Raw genomic sequence first — 21785 nt, forward strand, 5'->3', positions numbered from 1 at the left:
TTGTTATAAAAAGCAGAAGGTCCTATTATGCCAGTCTCTGCTCTTACTAGTATCCAGTATTACCATTCCACAGAGTAAGAAAATGTAGAAATACATCCTACGTGCATTTCATGTAACACCAATACAATTAGACTGGAATTTGATGAAGCCATATGTGGTATTTATTCCATAAGTAAAACTTGCTTTTGGTCTTAGTGTATAATGTAGTGTTCATTTTTAATTCAGCAAAAATGTGGCTATAAGTCTAGGGTTAAACTAAAGCACCAAGCTGCCCTATGGTGTAGCAGCCTTTAATCCAGATCTAGAATAACAAAACTGTTTTAGTTTCATTTAGTAGGATTTATCAGAGCAATGGCTTAATCCTAAAGTTTTAGTTTGTGTTTTAATTGTCAAATAGCCATCGAATTAATGGAGAATTTGTCTGGATAAAGACCAAGAGTGGAAAAACAACAGGTAGTGTCCAGGATTGGAGGCAGAAATTGTTTATAAGTTGATTATATATCAGGCTTTCAACGTTAAGCTTTGTTGCTGTTGTTTTGTGCTTTTTTTTTAAAGTTATTGTAGTCTATGAACAGTCCTTTGACAATGAAAAAAACCAAACACCTCCAGAGAGCCAGGTAAGCCCAAGTTTACTACCAGCGAGAACATGGCACAAGCATTGTTTCTATGTTTAAGACTGATGGAAATTTAGAAAGCGGCTGTGAATTCAATTTATATGTGATGCTGAATTTAGTCTTTATAATACTTCTGGATGTCTGATTATAAGCATGCATATACTGGTCACAATGTTTAATTAAGTGTTAAAATGTTTGTTTTTCTATGACTTAAATTCTGGATTGCTTCTCTGAGAGCCCCAGCCTGCGGTCTATGGTCCAGCCAATTTCACTGGAAGACTTATTACCTAAAGGGTACAGAATTTGTCTAATATTATTATCTTCCGAAAGAACAATTTTTTCTGTGATTGAGACAAGCTCCACAGCTTTCACAGTGCTGTTTTTCTTACGCATTCCATCTCATGCATTCTAACAGCTGAAAGCTTCCTGCTTTAAGCTCCCAAGCAGATGGTGTAGAAGGCATTGCACTCTGAGTTCCATCATGTCCTTATACAAGCATTTCCAGTGGGGTCCACTGAAATATGGCCTAAAATTCCGTTAAGAAAGAACTTCATGTTCTGCATGCGCTAAAATATCTTGGATTATTTGCCTTCTAAACACAATGCAGAATTCTTTAAAATTGCTTCAGACAACTCAGCCAATAACCTACCTACCTTTCCTACCACCAAGACCTCGGATCTTTCAAATCTCCTGCAACTGAAAAAGGATGCGTCCTTGTTTCACCTGGGATAGAGTTAATTGTCTTCCTAGGAGCTGGCATAGTGCTATGTTTTTGAGTTAGGTATGAGAAGAATGTTGATAACACACTGATGTTTTCAGCTGTTGCTAAGTAATGTTTAGTCTAAACTCAAGGATTTTTCAGCTTCTCATGCCCAGCCAGCAAGAAGGCTGGAGGGGCACAAGAAGTTGGCACAGGACAGAGCCAGGGCAGCTGACCCAAAGTGGCCAAGGGGGTATTCCATACCATGGGACATCACTTCTAGTATATAAACTGGGGGGAGTGGGGGTGGGTGGATTGCCGCTCAGGGATTAACTGGGTGTCGATGGGCGGGTGGTGAGCAATTGCACTGTGCATCATTTGTACATTCCAATCCTTTTATCATTACTGCTGTCACTTTATTAGTGTTATCATTATCATTATTCGTTTCTTCTTTTCTGTTCTATTAAACCGTTCTTATCGCAACCCACAAGTTTTACTTCTTTTCCTGATTTTCTCCCCCATCCCACTGGCTGGGGGGGGAGCGAGTGAGCAGCTGCGTGGTGCTTACTTGCTGGCTGGGGTTAAACCACGACACCAGATAAAACAGGCAGTAAAGGAGGATAGGAGGGTCCTTATTCCCTGTCACTTTCCACTTATAGACTGTTCTCTCTTCCACCACAGCCCCTTAAAATAGCAAAATTGTACCTTTGAGTGTAAAGGACTTCAGTTCCTGAAGAAATTTCTTCAGGAATCCTGAATTTCTTCAGGAACTGAGTACAAGTCATGTTTTCATACTTGCTGAAAGGCACTCACAATGAATTCCTATAGGAGGCTTATACAATACAACCAATGAATCCAGCTTTAGCCACCTCACCAAAATTTCTTATGGAAAGACAATCCTGGAGTACAGGAGGTTTACTCAGGTAGAGTTACCTGGTAAACCTAATGATACCTAGAGCACTTGATGAACCTCTGGGTCTATGCACATAGTCTTATCCTAAACCATAATAAAAACATGCATTCCACCATCAGATCCAGAACATCAAATATGTACCTTCCTCAGTAACTTGGGATTCTTGTGAGCATCGCAATCTGAATAGAAGCTTCATACCAGTCTTGACCTGCAGGTCAGAAGAGAGACTATATCATGTGGCTGCAGATAATATTATGGATATTATTGATCTACTGCTCCTGGCTGGTGTCCTTTTAAATCTTAATTAAGAACAAACTGAACTGTTGGAGAATATTTTTAAATGTGCTTCATACTTTTACATTTTGTGGACATACTGGTCATGAACTCTCATCTGGTATCCTTACTTTCTGGCTGCACCTCAGCATCTGCGTCTGGACCACTGGCATTTGAAATAGCCTGTTGGAGGATTTGGAGTTTGTAGTTGCACTCTGAGAGCACAAGCTGGCCTGCATGTAACACTATGGTTTCACTAAGCTGACATTTCCTAATGGAATATTTCCCCTTCTAAAAACTTTTGACAGACTGGTCCAAACTCCATACTAGCACCTAGCCTAGCACCTTTCTCTCCCTTGAGCCAGCTATTGACTTCAGTAGGAGAGAAGTCAGGCTAACACTGAACAGTTTTGGAAACCCCAAACTGATTGTATAATTATGGGCTGATATTTTTACTAAAGGACTAAAGTTCCTTTGTTTGCTTGGGTTTTTATTTACCAGTGAGGAACATAATTTATACAACAGTGGTTTGATTCTATAAATGCATGACCACCTTTTCTTTCAGAAATTTCTTGATGGATTTTATTTATGGTGTTAATGTATTCTGTAATGTTATCAGATCAGTATGGGGAACAAATGTTTTGTCATCGATATCGGGATATTGAAACAAAATTTTCACTAGTCTGATAAATTTGCCGTTAGGTAGCATTTATACAAGTAGTCATTTAAGAAGCAGGCCTTATTCACAAGATTATTAATTTGACAGTTTTAAAGAGTTTTTAGAAATGTTCTATGCTCATCTATCTATCTGATGTTTTTTCTCTCCCTGCCCCGTAGTGTTATTAAGAGGCTCTTCAAAGGTAGACAACTATAGTATATAGATGATACCCATTTGTAAAACTAAGACTGCTGACTTTGCTTCGTATTTCAGGGTATGGGAAACATGCAAACAAAAACAACTTACCTGGTCTACAGCCAATTTGGTTTTGACAAAATATGCTACAGATTATTTAATCTATATTCTATAGCATTTTCATTTTTAAGATTTAGAGTTAAGCTCAGGGACTGTAATATTCACAGTACAGCTGTTATATTCACTAAATGCTGATCCAGATCCTAAGAGAAAATGATCATATCATCAATATAAACATAACAGATTTTACCTTTTAAATCTGCCAGGAGAATTTTTACGATACTCTGAAATGTTGAAGATGCTTTTTTTTATCTTAGAAAGTATTAACTAGTCTATATTCACTACAATAGTATTTTTAACTTTTCTCCTAATAGCTAATTTTCATTCAGAGAAGATGCTCTAATATTCTGGGCTTGTACAGCACTTTTAAAACAGGTTTTCTAAGACATCACATGTAGTGACTGATATTTCATAAGCTTTTTGATGCAAATGTCATCAGCTGAAAAATTCCAACTATTACCAGGAACCTCATCGTTAAATGAAATCCTTTACGTGTGAAAACTGAGTAAGAAATAAGACTGTTTGTCTGGACTATAAATAGGCATGAAATTATTCAGATACTTTCCATATGATCATCACATGTTAACTTTCACCTAGTAAGGCCTGTTTCAGGAAAGCGCTTAGACAGGTATTTCAAGCTATCGACTTCTGTAAGCATGTGATTAAGGGCTTTCCTGAAGAGTGACCCTAATTATCATTCTTATGACTTAAATAAGGTTGGCTATGTCTGCATACCTACTTAACTTAGGGAACAAAGATTCAGCTTTTTAAATTAACATACTAAAGGTTTGTATTTTCCTCATTTAATATATTAAGTTCCTTCCTTCAGAGCAGGAGAAACATTTTTAACTATTTTTGAAGAGTTTGTCAAGGACTGCTGTTTTTTAACTCCTCTTCCCCTCCTCGTCAGGTTTAAAAAGCATTAAGTTATAGGTCCCTGAATTTTCTATTACAGATTTTACTATCAGCCAATTCTGACTTTTCTGTTTAATATTTGATCAGTGTCTGGAAAGGCTTTCGTCTGAAGGGAACATATGATCAGTAATGACTTTGATATTTTTTGCCATGCTGAAAGTTGGCTATCTTTTAGCAATGCTTTTAAGGCTATGAAATTGCTTCTGTGTTTTGCAGTAATGTACCTTGTATTGAGTTTCAAAAGCTTTAAGTCCATACATGGTATCCCTAATGTTAATGTTTCCTTATCTTTTTTTTTACCTTTTCCTAATTACATGTATGCTGACAGCCAGTATTATAAGCAGTTCTCCTAGAAGCACATTTTCAGATTTAAAAAGAAATGTTTTTTCCTATTTTTTTTCTGTTGTTTTAAAGAAAACACATTAAAACAATTCTGATGTAAAAAGCAGGTCTCATTTAGGGCATGTCTCTAGCTTAAAAAAAAAAATGAAAAAAAGCTCCTGTGCTTTATAATGTTTTAATGAAAAGTAAAAAAAGTTCCCTTAACATGGATAGGGATCAGCATGATATTTTTACACCGACACAGCTAATTCCCATGAAGGAAATGCAAGTCTTTTAACGTTTTTAAAAGCACCTTTTAAAGCACTGTACCTTCCTGTATGCCAAAATTTTTGCTGGCATGATAACATCAGAAAAGAACCAAGTCACACAAGTCACACCCTTTTCTGTAACTACATTGGTGTGACTGTTCAGTATTGATTATTACTTCTGTGCTGTTATAGATTCTTTATTGCAACATGATGATCTGCAGAAAACCATGGAAATAAATATTTGCTTTGTTTCTTACAGCTTATTTTTGAAGAAGAAAACAAAACCTTTTCCAGCTGTTTTTCTGAAAGTATAAACTGTTACAACACAAAGATGTCTTCAAGAATTACTAATATAGGTAAATTTTTAACATTTCATAATAGGCTACCCAAGAACTACACCAATGTCCAGAAAATAGAAAGCAAATAGTCAAGTAGTAAATTTCTAAGTTTACATAAATGATCTGGTAGTATAGGTTCAAATCTATGCAAAAATGATTAATTCAGCATTTTACTGAGGCTGATAAATGAGATCTTAGCAATATCTGTGTATGGGTTTTTAGATTAAGCTTTTTCTACTTATATCGTCACTGAACAGATTTTCAACCCTTGTAAGTAAAGTATCTTTTTCCTATTTTTCTTACCGGTGCTTAACAACTTACAGCTTATTCCCATATCAGGAAAAAAATATGAAAATATCAGGAAAAAAAATCAGAAAAAATACTTCATTAATGTATATCCAGAATTCAGACACCCTTTAAAATGTTTATGTGGTTTTTTTGTGTTCGTGCAACAAAGGCAGGCTTTGTGCCAAGTTTGGAAGGTACTCTGGGAGGAATGGAACTTAGTAACTCTTCACAGTATGTACTTCTAAATACTTAGCAGAAAGCAATTTATTAACTACTTAACATAGAAGTTAATCAAATCACAGCTGGCTAGAGCCAAGACAGATATGCCAAACAAACTTTTGCCAACCTGTCCATTTCAAATGCAGCTAACTGATGTACAAATTTATCTTACGACTATGAAGGTGGTAAGCTTCAACATTAAAAGGAGATATTTTCATGGATTACTGTACAAGTTCACTGTGACTGGTTTTAATATAAAGTATTCCCTGCAATGAATACTTTTGCACAGTTACTGCTGAAGAATATACTATGAAGACTGGTTGATGATTCTTCTCAGTAAGCACCTCCTAGGCTATCTTTGCAAGAAAAATCAAGTGTCTTAGAAGATGCAATTTCTGATTTTGCTTTTAATGTCTAGTGGTCCTGTGGTGATTGGCACAGATTTGGCTTTGAAAAACCACTATTTAAAGATTTCAAATTAAAAAGATCTCATTAAAAAACACATCCAGAGATACACTGCAGTCTTTAATCACATGGGCATCATTGTGTACACAAGTGATCTTTTGGAATTTAGTGGGATACTCTCATGAATAAAGGCTTCCGGAACTGACCTCTATTTTTCTTGCACTTGATTGCTGAAACATAGAGGTATTTTTATTAATTAAGATGAATTATTCTGATATTTTCCATAAGCAAAGTTTCTGAATGCAACTATAACATTATTTTCCGAGATATTTGTCTTGCCTTATAGCAGGTGTTTCATCACTGTCAGAAGAGCTCCCTGTGTAGTTCCCAATGAAGCCTCACAAACATTTATATCCCCTACTAGAGGGGAAGTTGATTTAATTGAGAGTCAAAATACTTTTTAAACCTCACTACCAAAAAAAAAAACCATCCACAACTTTTTTTTTTTAAATCAACTCTGGACCTGAGTATGATTAACAGGAAAATCTCTCTACAGCACTACAAGGAATAATTAAGCTGTAAATTTAGTCTGTGTTTGCCAAATGGGAAACAATATTTTTCACCACAGGCTCCCCCCACCCCAACTTTATCCATCTAGATAAACATAATTAAGTAATGGCTGACAGTTTGTTAGCATTTTATTACACGTGTTTGCAAGGGCATTAAGAATAATCATAAAATGCACAACAAATATTATAGGTATTGAGGTTTTCAGCAGTGGAAAACGTGACTTTTTAAAATCTGGGCTGGAAACATGTATTCCTACAAATTAACTATTCCTCTATGCAGAACAGTAATTGAGATGCTGCTGTCTTAGTTGATTTACATACACTAATTGCTAGTTCCTATTAAGCACTGAGTAGTCACCTCCTCAATAATATTCATAAATTAATATTTTCAGATAGCAGTTTTTCACAAATAGTAAGAAACACTAAATTCACTTTAGATTTTAGCAGTGAAATTGGATTATCCTTTTGTTTAGGAATCTGTTTGCTGCTTTGCTATTCAAACAAAGTGACTTAGTAAAGCTGTCAAAATTTGCAAAACTTTGTATGTGTATATTATGTAAATGTACATGTATATATATTTGTATAATGGTAAAAGTTTCAAGCAGACAGGGATGGAAATATTTAATTTTTTCTGCACTTTGACTAAGTCACATGATCAAAATGTCCCTACTAAAGTGACTCATTTATCTGGCTGGGAAATAATTATGTTCATATTTTCCTGCTGAACCTTTAAAGCAGATCTAATTCTCCATATACAGGACCTACAGGAATAATCCATATTTATGGCTAATGCAGTTCAAAGGAAAATCTGAGCTCGCACTTGTAAAATACCTCACAGCTGAACTTCCCCAAAAATCCATTTAACTGCTTAGTTCACTAGCATATGGCTCATCTGTATCTTAATCAATGCACAGTTGACAAATCAGAAGACAATATTATAGGCACAATATGCCTCGCCAGCCTGTGGCAAAGGGAAGCCATAGACTTTGCAGAAAATGAAGACTGGAAATGCTCAGCCATAGCACAATTGACATAACCTATACTGGCTTCACAATGTTACATGTAAATTCATGTCACTGCATTGGCCTTCATTCAGCAAGGTACTTGCAGCCAGTGAGATTAAAGCACAGGAATAGCCCTTCTGCTTCTGGCAGGATTACTCAATTTAGTATTATAGTGAGTTGAGGCCTTTGTATGGGACTACTTTGGGTCCTACTTACCAAACAGATGTCCCAGATTATTAGTAGGCAACAGTGGTAAAAACCCCTCAATTTTACAACACACTAACTGACAAACATTCTGACTCATTTGGCTCTTTTACTTTCTTCTAGGTTTGGTAAAAACACTTCAAGTCCAGGACAGACGAGATGAGAGATTTGAGTACAACTTTTGAAATATGCTGGAAAAACACACAGGAATTCCATATTCTGCTTCAATGACAGTGTGGAGGGACTGTTTTAGGAACAAGTTCCTCAATTTTAGAGACTCAGTTCTGTATCTGACTTCTGAAGGTAACAAGATAGTTTTTTTGTTGTTGTCGATACTTCTCATTTAAGAATTTACTGATTTTTCAAAACAAAAAAACCCCAACCCTCACAGTGCCTTTCCTTTCTTTTAAGCAATTCTTGATTCTGTACATATGTAGTTTAATTTTCTAGAAAATGAAAAAACTAGTAAGAGAAATAGATTTTTACCTCTGTTTAGTTCTTTGTGTTTTCAGGAGTATGTTCAGAGATATGAGGGTCTTTATGCTCTTACTGAAGGTATGAACATGTGAAGTATGACAGAGAGAAGCATTAATACCCTGCCATACAAGGGTGACAAATGCAGACCTTAAAAAATGCTTTTAAAGATAAGCATTATTTCTGTTACGCCAAGACACTTGCTCAATTGAAGAGGCACAAAATCACCACTACTGGAATTTCAAGTGAAACCTCAAATTACTCCTAGAAGTTAGTGATTTTCAGAACCTCATCTGTGGCCAAAGGGCCTGAATTCTGCTCATGTTGTGTTCCTACTGACTCCACTGAGAACTGACTGGAGTCCAAGAAGCTGTAATTAAGGAGAGAGGAAGTGCAAATGACCCTACAGGATGACTGAATTTAAGACATTATCGTGGAGTATTTCTGCACAGTTTTGATGATAATCGTTGTCCTCCATGAAGCAAAATAGTAATAACTCCACCTGATGGACGTAATTAGTTCTCTTTTTACTGGGGGGTGTGTGTGGGGGGGTGTATTTGTAACAAACACTGTAACTTGTTTATTACTGTGATACTTCTAATGTTAATTATTAGCTTGAATAGTACTTCATCCCAAAAAGGTGTGTAGAAGTGTGCATCCATCTTAAACCTGAAAACATTGATGCAAAGATTCTGAATTTCCTCCCTCTTTCATACAAAGATAAAATTTTGAAGACTTTAAATTACTTTAATGAATAGGATGAAGATAGCAATTCATGACATCACTCAGTTCTGGGCTGTCCTTTCAGAATTCAGTATCAGTTAGCTTCCTCCCAGCTTTAAATGGGTATTACCTTTACTGTTGCATGAAATGTTTACAACAATGCAAATCTCACAGAGAACCTCTAAATTAAAGCCATCGAAGCCAAGTTCATGGTTCTTGCTGAAAATAGATGGGATTTGATTCTGTTAAGGTTTCATTTTGAATTTGTGCAAACCCAACTCTCCAAGCAAAAATTATAGTGGCTCAATTTATAAAGGGCAAAACCTAAAAGAAATGTTCCTTAGGAGTAGGTGTATTTATTTTACATATCTCTTTATATGTCTTCATAATGATAGTCTCTAAACTCCAACAATTATAGTAGTTGATTCGCAAGATCTTTAATGATAAAGAGTCGTGGCTGTTGTGTTTTGTGTCTCCAGTTCTGAAAATACTTTGAGGTGAATACCTGGGGCTACTAAGATGAGCACTAGCTTTCAGTAGAGTTTAGATGCTATATATATCTAAAATTTAGGTTTTATCTAATTTTTGGACTGCGAAAATCAGAAGCCCCTTTAAAATACCCCAAAAAACATAACTGTACATATGTCACCGAACGTACTATGGGTTAAGATCAGAAAATAACAAGAAGAGAATTAAGGTGCTTGTCTGTGATTTGCATAAACATTTAGAAGATGTTTTCAATTTTTGTCCTTTTGAAATGCTCATGTGGTAATATAAAGGCTATATATCATCCTTGTGAGCCAAAATATCATTTGCTACTCTTAGAAGGCAAGTTAACAGTATTACAACTTTGGTGAAATTTGAATGCATTCCACGTTCAATTTTTTTAATAAGAACTGTAAATAACAGGCCATTTTGGAGTATAATAAACGATCCCTTCCAAAATCTAATGATAGCTTACTTTAGTTATAGCCGTTCTTTTATAGCAATAGACAGCTTTAAAAAATCATTCTTGCAGCATACACATAATTTTAAAGAGCTGGAATAAAGTTTTGGAGCAAGTCCATTCATTTAATTTATACAAGTATGACAAGTACTACGAATATCTTTGATGACCTAAATCTCATCTTACACAGGAAGCTGCCTTATCTTTTAGGGTTTCAGTTTGCACATAGTATTCTCTTCACAGGTATTTCATATTCTAGAGATTTTTTTCTACTCAGAGTATTGCTTATCCTTATTGCTCAAATCTCATCAATCAGCTGCTAAAGATTTATAAAGTAGGTTTAAAAATAATAAGTTTTAAAAATTAATGAAGCCTATACTAAAAATTTTCCTCTGAATTTGAAGTCTCTGAAGAATCATATTTTCAGATTTTTACTGGAACCCTAAAGAGTAATATTTAAATATTTTTTTAATTAAGTAAAGCACCAACTCCTACTTTATCACACACCTTTGGAAGTTGCAAATTTAAAAACACAGTAAGATTTATGATATAATTGAGAGGTCAAAATGATACAGCCATATTATTAGCACTAACTGCAGCATTATAGTGTTCTTTACCTATATTCTAAGCAGATAACTATTTTCAAGTAAACTAAGCTTCAACTGTTCCAAAAAAAAAAAAAAAAATTAAAATAAATTCTCCTTCAGAGAAATACATGCATCTTTCTGCCTCTGGTGAGGCTGTCATTTTGTGTTCAGACCAAGACATAGAAAATAGAAGGATAAAAAATATCACACACATTAACGCTGTTCATCATGAAAAGAAATGATAAGATAAACGTCAGTTTGAAACCACAAGTATCTGGCTTAGAAGAAGAAAACAATTGCTCTTTTATTATAATGTTTTGCCTGCTTGTTGGTCCTGCTCTTACTGTAGTTATAATAGAGTCCCGTCACCACAATATGTGAGCGTGTTATATAGAGACTACAGCCATGCAAAAACTCTCCAGTTATGAGTTGTATCTGAGAAAAAAAAAAGAATGAAAATTACTTCTTCTGAGTGGGCATTTTTTTCCTCCAAATTTTACTGTGTGGTCAGACTTATTCTTGAAGAGAAAGGTATGACATTCTTGCTTTCCAGCTTCATGCTACAGGCCAACCATGAACTGGCACAGCCTATATTGTCCTTTTTGCACCACTGTATTTTTTTACAAAGTTTAACTTTTCATGATAGTTGAAAAGATGGAAAGCTATTTATGGAATAAACAGCAACAAAAGCTAGCCAACTCTGCACAGCATAATGGGATTTTAATGTATTCTTCTTGTCGGCATAGTGTATTTCTGTGATAATTTTATGTGACAGCATAATTAAACTGGAAAACAATTCCCATTTCCTATGTATTTTATCTATTTATCATCATTTATTTCTTTACTTTCTTGCTCTGCTATAAATATTATTGTAAGGAGAGTTAAATAAGTTAAACCAATGCAATTACTTTTACAGATTGAAATTAACTTCATATATCAATTTATACTGGTTTGTATACAGCACCTACTATTTGCCCTGTACAAATAAATGCATTTGTTGCAGTATATTTATAGTGTCACTACTGTTTCCATGTTTGCACTCCTTTTGACTAATGTTCTATATGTTAAAACTTGACATTTTAACAGTATTTTCAAACAATTTCATTCATTATCAAATAACCATTTATTACATTGCAGCAATTTCAAACCATTTACTGGACCCTCCAGACATTGCTAAACAATGATTTATCAAGGAGTGTGCAAATTTTAGTGCTTATCACAGCAAATACAAAAGTAACATTAAATAGTGACTTGACAACGCCTCTGACTAAATTGTTTTTCTTTTTTAATCTTGATGAGTCATATTTAGTAATAGTAGTTTGTTAATGTGCTGGAAATTGAGGGCAATATTCTAGATTGTTCCATTGTAGAAAGCTCTTTCTGGCTTGCTCAATTTTTTTGCATGCTTGGGGGATAAATTGAAGACCATGGGATGTAACAGACACGTCTCATACTGCCTTTTTATTTTCTTATGATGCCTATGATGGCCCCACATTATCATGTGTGAGATTGCTTTTCACATTTTATTTGACCATGAATCTAACAAAATCCACCTCTAGCCAAATCTGTATTGATTTTTGGTTACCTAGAGTGAATAGCAGTGATGCAAAGGATTTGCAGTTCTGTTTTCAGGAAAAATCTCCTCCTTCCCAAGGTTCTAGCTGACAAATAGGACTGATTTAATTTCATATGTGACCACTTGGCTGCAAAATGCTGTGCTTATATCTCCAGTCGTTATCTCCCCTATTTCTATTGAACTTGAGATCCACAGTATGTCAGTGGGAGAACAGACCGATACACACAAATGATAATGATGTCTCTGGAAGCATTTAGGTGCAAACTTTGCACAGCATCCCCATTCTCGGAGATCTCATTAATCATTGCAGAGCTCACACATTCAGCTCAACATTAAGTAAATTGAAAGGCTTAAACATTACAGAGGATATTCATAGAAGGAGTTTCAATGTCTTAGCAGTATTCCTCATTTGTGAGGTTCATACATGGAGTATAGCTGAACAAATATCATTAACACTGAATTTAAATGATCCCTAAATCAATAGTTTGGTATTGTTGATTTCTACTACAGTAACATTAAGTAGCTCCAGATAAAGCCAAGGCCTCGTTGTGCAAAACTAACAGCTTAATATCATCCTTGCCCAGAAGAATTTATATAGTCTACAGTTTGTTTATGAATTGGGGTAATAAGGAACCACACCTTAGACTGTGATCTTCCTTGGCCAAGGTCATGAAAAGAGCAGAACTGAAAATTACACACAGATTTTCTATATGTCAGTCTTAATTTCAAAGGCATCCAAAAGGTTTTGATTCATTATCTCTAATTCAGGAGTGGTTATCAGGACCACTTGTTCTGTTACTGCTTTTATGGTAGAGCCAGCAAAGGGAGCTTAATTAACTTAATTAATTAGCTTAACTCATTAACCTAATTATGTAATAATTTAGTTTAATTGCCACAGCTTTCAACTTGTGCTGGTAAGACAGGCTCTAAACTGTAGTAGATAAGAAAGAGTTAACTTTTTGTTCTGCAGCCTGTGTCATAGCATGGCATCCTCTGCCAGAAAAGCGTAGCTAGGCTTGGTAACTTCAATGGCCAATGCAGCAACAGCCAAGATGCATCATAAATTGGGGCCCTTGTACATGCAGAAACGTAAAATCTTACTTGATTGCTAAAGGTCTCGCTACTCCTACTTTAAAGACTTCAGTTCTTTAATGTTACCCATGCATATCCTCTGTGTTTAATCCTAGGATCTCCAAGTTGATGTGTTTACTTGTGATGACAATAGCTAATGTTTGGAGCTTGGGGGGTTTTTTGGTGTTTGGTTTCTTGGGGTTGTTTTTGTTCACCACCTCTACTAGTATTCTGTGAGAGTTTTGCTAGACTAGTAGGATATGACCAAGCCCAAAGTATGTTTACAGAGTACACAAGGAAAGCTCATCTAAAACCAGTAAAAAAATAATAAATAATTAATTTTACCGAAGCAGAACGGCTTACTTGTCTTCTCAAACTTCAGAGAGAATTTTTATAAATTCTTCATCTATTCCTGAATCACAGTAATTCTGAACACGCTACTACTTTAAACAAAACTGTCACTGAAGTCAGGTAGCCCAGATCAGGCACAAAAAGTTTTGGCTTATACCAACCACTTAATTTTAAGTGATGCCATATGATGCCAGAATAAATGAACCATTACACCCATGTCCCTGCTTATTTAAAAAAAAAAAAAAAAAAAAAAGTTGTTGGAGAAATGAAAGTGTCTGAGGACCCCTGAGCAGACAAGAGTAAGCATTTAAACATCTGAGAAAGTCAAGCTGAGTTCAATCACAGGTCAGAGCTGAAGGTCTGCTCAGAATCAGGTACCTCAGATTAAAGCACTTTGGGCACAGATGTATCTATAGCCAAACACACAAATGAGCCTAATACAGGTACCATTGTGTTTGCTTCCTTTTATTTTAATCAGTCTGAATGACAAAGTCCTAAGATATTGAGGTATGGTCAGACCCAAGTCTTCTTGATCCAGGAATTGATCCTGAGATGACTGGTCTTGTTATCCCATTTCCAGCCTCCTTCTCTCCACTAGTCCGTGTGCTGGAGATTACTATTCCTTGACTTCCACTAGTTAAACTGATCATTTGGCTTCTTTTTCACCTATGTCTATGAAATCAAGTTTTTTGGGGTTTTTTTTGGTTTTGGGGTTTTTTTTTGTGTGTGTGTGTGGTAGGCTTTGTGTGTCAATCCATGGAGGTTCAGCAACCATCAGCTATCAAGTGCCAGAGATCAGGTCTGAAAACGGCAAAAAATGGGTTTTAATATAATCAGGGTTAACAACACTCCCTCTCAGAATTCAGACATGTAAAAAAAGAATTAGTTTTTCCCCATAATCAAATATATTATTTGTATGTGACCAGCAGCCTAGGTGTGAGGGAAGGAAGTCATCAAGGCGAGCTCTTTGCTTACTTAAGGAGATATTATACAAAACATTAAACCCAATGAGGGTATCTGTCAAAATCTAAAAGACTCCATCTCTGCTGTTATCTACCTTCCATTATGGATTAATTTGACACTAATTGCAAAAATGATTCAATTTAGCTGATCTTCAAAAAATACTGTTTGAAAATTAAAATTAATGGCTAGGATAAAATCTAGGTATTCTAACTGAATAAAAGCTTAGAGATGAAGGGCCAGGGACTGATAGAGAAAGCTTAGATGGGAATTACCTCAAAAAAATTGCATTTAATACATAAAACAACAGAGAACCAAAAATGAATTTAAAGAAGAACATGACAGGTACCAGTGGAGGAGATGTCAAAGAAATTGTGTACTGATGGAGAGGGATGGAAAAAACAAATTTGAAACATTTTAGCTCTAAAAAGGAATTTGGGACAGTATTTTGTTAGATCTAAAAAAACACAAGAAATTACACACTTTTAAAAGTTTTATCTAACTAGCAGAACATAGAAAATCAAGTATTTATCAACTATGCATGGGACAAACTGGAGAATGTGAGTTTTAGAAGTGGTCAGCCTCGCCATATGAGGTTTGTAGTTCAAAAGTTAAATTTGCACCAGCAAGCTAATCATAGCTTTGTGATGTTCTTCCAAGTCCCCATTTCTGATAAAGATACTGTGTAACATGATAGACTCTCATCTGTACCAGATGGTACAAGTCCCTGATGAATCGTATGCCAGCTGTGCACGGCCAGAATACAACATACTCCAACCACACTTCCTCTTTTCTCTCACTCTCACTGTGCACCCAGCACAGCGAGGCTATGTTGACACGCAGGCTCATGAGCATTCAAAGCAGCAGAACGTGTGTCGGAGGCTCGCTGTATAGTAGGCATGTGAAAGACGACAGCTTCCAGAGCTACACACTTTGTGCTCTTCCTACTAGTCTCTTCCTTTACCAAACTTAACGCAAAGACAGCCTCCTTTGTCTATGGTGCCTGTTTTGTCCAGGAGGTTGGAAGGGTAATGTTCTTCAACATACAAAGAGTATGGCTTCCCTTATCTTTATGTTTGCATTAAATTAAAGGGTGTCATTTCAACAACATCGCCCCAGTGCCACCAGACTTGCCTTGCTACACAGTACAGTGGGAAATCTAACTGCCCCACCACAGCACTAATGCCTGCTTCCCTTGTGCTCTTTTGTGCTTACCAAATGTAATTAGCAATGTGTACAGCTTGCAAGGGGGAATAAGGTTGATTCTAACACATGGTTAATTAAGATATTACAGTTAGCTATTTGCTAGGCTGACTCAAGGGAGTAGTAATAGGATATGGAGTCTTTCACCTTAAGTTCAGCCATTCTTACCCCCAAATTCCCAGGCAGCGATCAGTAATTTCTCATTAACCCTGGCACAAGATGAATCTGACTCCACTCAGGCATGTGGATGAGTTCTGAGCACATGTCTGTCAACAAGGAGTGTCAGTGACTCTGATAATTAAATTTCAAAGTGAAGAACCCCACTGCTGTGAGTGAATAGCAGAAGTTGATGCCTCCCTGTGGCATTATTTTAATTCTTGTTGTTGTTGTTGTCGTCTCCAGACTCAACAAGCTATCATAAGCTATCATAATATCAGCAGATACAGATTTAGGTTTTGAAGACTACAAATTGACTGTTGTCCTTAGGTTCCCCTGCAAGACAAACAACTAATAGGAATACAACCATAGAAGCTGGAAAAACATAGTTTAAAAAATACCCAACCCAACACTTAAATTATAATGAATCTGCAAGAGACCCCTAATTTCATGATCCTACCTGTGCTGCCAAGAACTTAAAGATCATTGGTTCTTGACACCATTCTCTTGCCGAAGGGCAATTACCTCTTCTGTATGCATTGCCTTAATCATGTCAAGTTGTGTCCCATAAATTTGCATGTCTCCCAAGGAAGCACAGTGCATTGCCAGCAGCCTGATAGGCCAGATCAAAACAATTTCCTAATGTATGTTTACATCAGCTTTGGCTCCTGAGCTGCTTTTGCTCTAGTTGTTCCACAAAACAGAGCAAATTCCCTCTCTCTAAACTGTGTGTTGCATCGGGGATAGGAGGCAGAATAAGCAGAATGTGGGTGGATACATTGTCCTTACCAGAACTGGGCAATGCTTTCTAGATTAATGAACTGCAAATCAGCTACACAAATGAAACCACATGCTAGATATAAACACAGTCCTCTGAGATGGGCTTGTTGTCACAGTCAGAGAGGGAGAAAGAGAGAGAGAGGGAGGGACTGCGCACACACATATGTGTGATGGGGGGGTGTAATGAATGCCAGCTCCCCTCCTGACTCGCTGGGATACGTGAGGATGACAAATTCTCTGAGGAACAATTCCTTTGACTGGTTTGTTGAGGAAAGGAAACTTGTCATGCTGCCAAGAATAAAACTGCTTCTGGGCTTAGTTTTGAATTTTATAAAGTGAATAAGTGAAAAATGTATACACATTCACTTCAGACCCAAGTCATGAATAATTAAAAGAATATATAATTGTACCCAGTTTTCCCCTCAAGCTCAACCAGCAAAGATATCTTCTGTCCATGTAACAGGGTACTTCATGTTTTTTTCAGAAACTATAAGAAGTGAGCTGAACCAAGTATCACTGAATTCATACTGCATGCAAGTATGAATAACAACGTGACCATCAGAACACACAGAAATGCAAACTGAGAACTCAACAGTTTCATATGAAGGAAGTTCCAGATTTTTTGATTATGCATAAATATTTTCCTGGTATGATTCATCCACACTTGATATTGGATTCGGACACAGTTACGATAAAAATGATATTATTAACGCAGCATTATGGTAGACATCAAGCTGATACTGCAAATGGCAAAGATCAGACATTTTTTATGAGGCACAGTAATATAAGACTGTTTACCACGTCAAAAATACCTATGCAGAAAATAACCTCAGAAAACAGAAGTTATCTGTACCTATGTGTAACTATCTGCTTTTTCTGAGATAGGCAGACTTTCTAGCACATATTAAGGAATGTGAGTGAACGGTATACAGCCACACGTTTGTCTGCAATTCTGCTGGTGCACTGAAATTGTCTAATGGTATTTATCTGGAAGAGGCAGATGCAAGAGATCTCCTATTGTTTTATTTTTCCATGTTATTCCCACAGTTAATGGGTCCCTCAGTTTTCAACCAAAGTGAAATTTAGGATTAATATCTGTTTTTCTTGAGGGCATAGTAGTTAGCAAATACAGTATTAATAGCAATGTATTTAGTACCTTTCACTTGCAGATACAGAAATCTTATTTGAATACTAATGAAGAACATCAATAGCTTCTGTAAACAAGATAATCATTATATCCCCCCTCCCCACAAAGGCAGACATGAAGATTCTCATGGCTAGCAAGTTGGCTCTTGCTTTCTCTCATACCGGTATGGCTGTTTGTACCCAACAAACTGTGATGCTCTCTGATAGGAAGAATATATTAGAAAAACTGAAAATCACATACACAGAGGATGAATAGATTCTCTTTTGTATGTAGGTAATAGCCATTTCCTTGAAATGGCAAAGGTCTGGGGTTTGGTTTGACTGTTATGAAAGATTTGCATTCTTTGTGTTTTTGAATGTTTCTAGCTGAATTCCAAACACAAGATCTTCACTTAGACCTGAGTTAGACCTTGACTTCTTTTCAACAAGGTATCGTTCAGAGATAGAAAAAGGCAAAACTTCAGGGAGGAGTGCTAGCAGATGTGAAGTGCAAATCTGCTTAAGAAGAACTAGTCCACTACAGCATAGTGGGTTGTATCTGAAGTAGCTCAGGGAGGTTTAGGAGAAAGTACCCAGGGACATAGAAGGACTGTGGTGAGGGTCACTTTCTGATCAATAATTTACTCCATGATATGCAAAGAGGATGCAACTATGAAACTCAGCTAGCTACAGTAGCATGACAACTGATTACAATAGAATGGCTTTAAAGAGGTGATGATGTACCCAGCAGGAATATCAGAAGTGAGGCAAAATATTATGCACTACCTACTTCCTGTCCACATATCTGAAAGCTGCTACTGCATAATGTGTTGCTCTTGTCATTTTGTATCACAGGTGTCTAAGACGGGAGCCAAATTACGTGTATGGATTACAAAAGCAGAGGTAAACTACAGTCCAAAGCCTGTATCATCAAAAAAGGGCAAGATAAAGTTGGAAAAAAACAGTATTCATACTTTCTGTATAGGGAAAATGGCAAGGAGGAATTCTATACAAATGCAGTCTCTACATCCAACCCCACAGAGACAGACTTTCAAATGAATGTTTTAAAATTCCAACATTTCTGAGCTGTTGCTTGAACCACTTGAAAGGGGGAGGCATTTTTAATCTAGTTGTTGGGTTTTGGTTTTTTTTAGATTACTAGAAAATATTTTTCTAATAAGTAAAATGGGAAAAGACCACGAAAAAGGTAAATGTTTTGTATTCTGTTGCTTTTGATGACTGCTTTCTATTTAAAGGTTAATTGTGAATTATGTGAGACCCGAAATTGTGTAACAGTTGATTTTTCCCATGTACAGGACAAAATTCATGCAACAGAGCATTATTCCTCCAAGCCTGTTCTCTTTGGTAAAGCTTTCATGTGAGAAACTGCTTATATTTGCAATTGTCTGATGTTTAAAAATAGAATTATTCAACATTCCCTAGCAGTTGGCTCTGACCTCTTGTTTGCTTGTTTTCTAGGTTACATTTGAACACTCGATCGATTTCCAGCTATATTGTGCCACCCGGTGTAAGAGATGGGAAATTGCACAACTCTGCTGACCAGCATGACGTGAGTTTGGCGCTGGTGTCCTGCAGATGACATTGGTGCATTTTGAAGGCAGTTTTGAGTTTATGAACAACTGAAGCACACTTAGAAAAGCATTAAAAGTATTTAGTATGAGACTTAATTTTTCTTAAAACATTAATTTGCCGGAAAACTTTCAAACTTTTGACTTAATAATTCATGGTGGCCCTTTACTTCCTATTGCTCCGTTGAAAGACAAGGAAGATGATCTATTGGGTAATAAAATGATTCTCTACAGCATAATTTAATGTAATTTTCTACTTTATCTAAACCAGGATAGAACAGTACTGATTCAAAATCTGTACTCTGACACTTTGCAAACTTAAGTTTGCTGATAAAATAAGGGGTGTTCAGGCATTAAACTAACAGGCAAGTATTGATCCATGTTAACTGAGCAGCCCATAAAAGGGAACCTCTCTTTTCTGTAATGCAATGTGCCCCTCTAGGAATCACAGACACCCTTGACCTTTAGAGCTCAGTTAGACCCAGCTCATTCTATAATAATTCCAACAGATCACAGATACTCCGAACCAGCAGGCTGATGCCTCTTGCCATTCAGTCTTCAATACCTAGGCAAGTACCTTACAAACTGATCACAAAAGTCACATAATCGGATCTTCGCTATTAAAAGCTGGGGTGCTACAGGCATAGGAAGTTCCAAAGTAGGTACACTAGTAAGATTAAGTTTGGTGTGTGGCTGGGAGCAGATATAGAAAAATATGATGTCCTTAACATGGAGTATTTGGTCATCTTCTGCTGCATTCTTACTTCCACAAACAAAAAACAGTGATAGAACAAAGGTGACAGGATACAATTTTTTTCCCTTTTGCTGTTTCCCCTCAATGTTTTACTGCATTTCTCCTGCCAGTCGTTACGCACCCTTTCTTTATACTTAAGCTAGCTCTTGCTTTACATTTGTACTATTATCTGATAAACTTATGTTACAGTAACACCTACAGGCCTCAGGCCGTTTGCTGTGCACTATACTAATTCTTTTAAATATATTTTCAATGGTCTAATTAATTTACCTTAATAATTGTTTTTTTCCCTGTTCTTCGTAGATTTTATCTTTGCTGGTTGGGGGCGGCTGTGCTTTCTGTTCTTCTTTAGTGGTATTTTTCCTTCTCATGTTTTCCCCCATTCAATTTGTGCCCCCTTATATCACTTTTTAATTCTTTCCACACTTCTTCTCCACATCTGTCACATTTATTCCAAGTTCCTTCAGCACCCTAAAATAAAACAAATTTTGTTGCTATTGTTGCATTGTTCACCTTTGGGCAATAGATTAGCTGTGATCAAGTTAGTAGCTGTCTGTATATTACAACAATGTGTCAGTGGCAAGTTCTAAACCTTAGCCAAAACCTTCCTTCCATCTTGATCTCCTCCTCCTAGTAAAATTGACAACCATTGCCATTCTTAAGTATGTGAAAAAGATGAAAATGAGATTTATCTAACTTCCTGTGCTTCTGTTGTGCATATGTAATATCACCGCATTATGTTATGAAGAAGGACTGTATTTTGGATGCTGTATTTATACGGCTGAAGTTGTAGTTTCAACTGATGCAGAGATTCAGGTTTTCTGCTCGATAACTCTGCTACCACTGCCTTGCCAGTATGTAATATTGATACTACCTGTTCTCTTTTTCCTCACGGAGAAGGTTCCACTCTTGTTTCTGACACTCGTCCCATACTTTCCCGAGCACCTGACGGTCCAGGCACAGCACGCTAGTCAGTACACAGAACCCTGTGAGCGGACTTCACATTTTCCATTCTGTGTCCCGTTTATCGCGGCCCAGGACTCGGCCCCTCAGTTACCGTTCCTGTGACAAGCGGCTGCCCTGGCCGGACGGGCAGCGGGGGAGGGAGCTGTGGGTGCCCAGGGACAGCAGCGGCGCCATTAATCACCCGCAGCTGAGGGCTGCCCGGGCCGCAGGACTGATCCTCACCGCGCTCCCGGCGGGTGGGCAGCGCTCCTCAGCGCCGGGGACGAGAGGACGGACGGGAGGACGGACGCCATCCCCGGCGGCGCCCGGGCCCCCGCCACCTCCCCTCAGAGCGGCGCGAGACCCGCCCCGCGCGCTCCCAGCGGACGCCCGCCCCGCCCGGCGCGCGTGCGAGGAGAGAGTGCGCACGCGCCAACTGCCCGGGGCGGGGCGGCAGCGGCGTTACTTGACGCATGCGCCTGAGTGCTCTAACCCCCCCAACTCGCCTCGCCCCGGAGAGGGGCCGTCACGTGAGTCCAG

General features: G+C 37.2%; 1 long non-coding RNA gene across 1 annotated transcript in view; it reads right to left on the bottom strand.

Annotated features, from left to right (window-relative positions):
- Nucleotides 1–21620, bottom strand: part of LOC115341398 — an 80995-nt gene extending 59375 nt beyond the window's left edge. Inside the window, exons 1-3 of the long non-coding RNA XR_003923385.2 lie at nt 21175–21620; nt 20571–20771; nt 2369–2435 (exon numbers count right to left, since the gene is read on the bottom strand). This is a non-coding gene — a long non-coding RNA (uncharacterized LOC115341398). The remainder of the gene's footprint in view (nt 1–2368; nt 2436–20570; nt 20772–21174) is intronic.
- Between the last annotated feature and the right edge of the window lie 165 nt (nt 21621–21785).

This window comes from Aquila chrysaetos, chromosome 5 (genome assembly GCF_900496995.4).
Source record: "Aquila chrysaetos chrysaetos chromosome 5, bAquChr1.4, whole genome shotgun sequence".
Taxonomy (NCBI): domain Eukaryota; kingdom Metazoa; phylum Chordata; class Aves; order Accipitriformes; family Accipitridae; genus Aquila; species Aquila chrysaetos.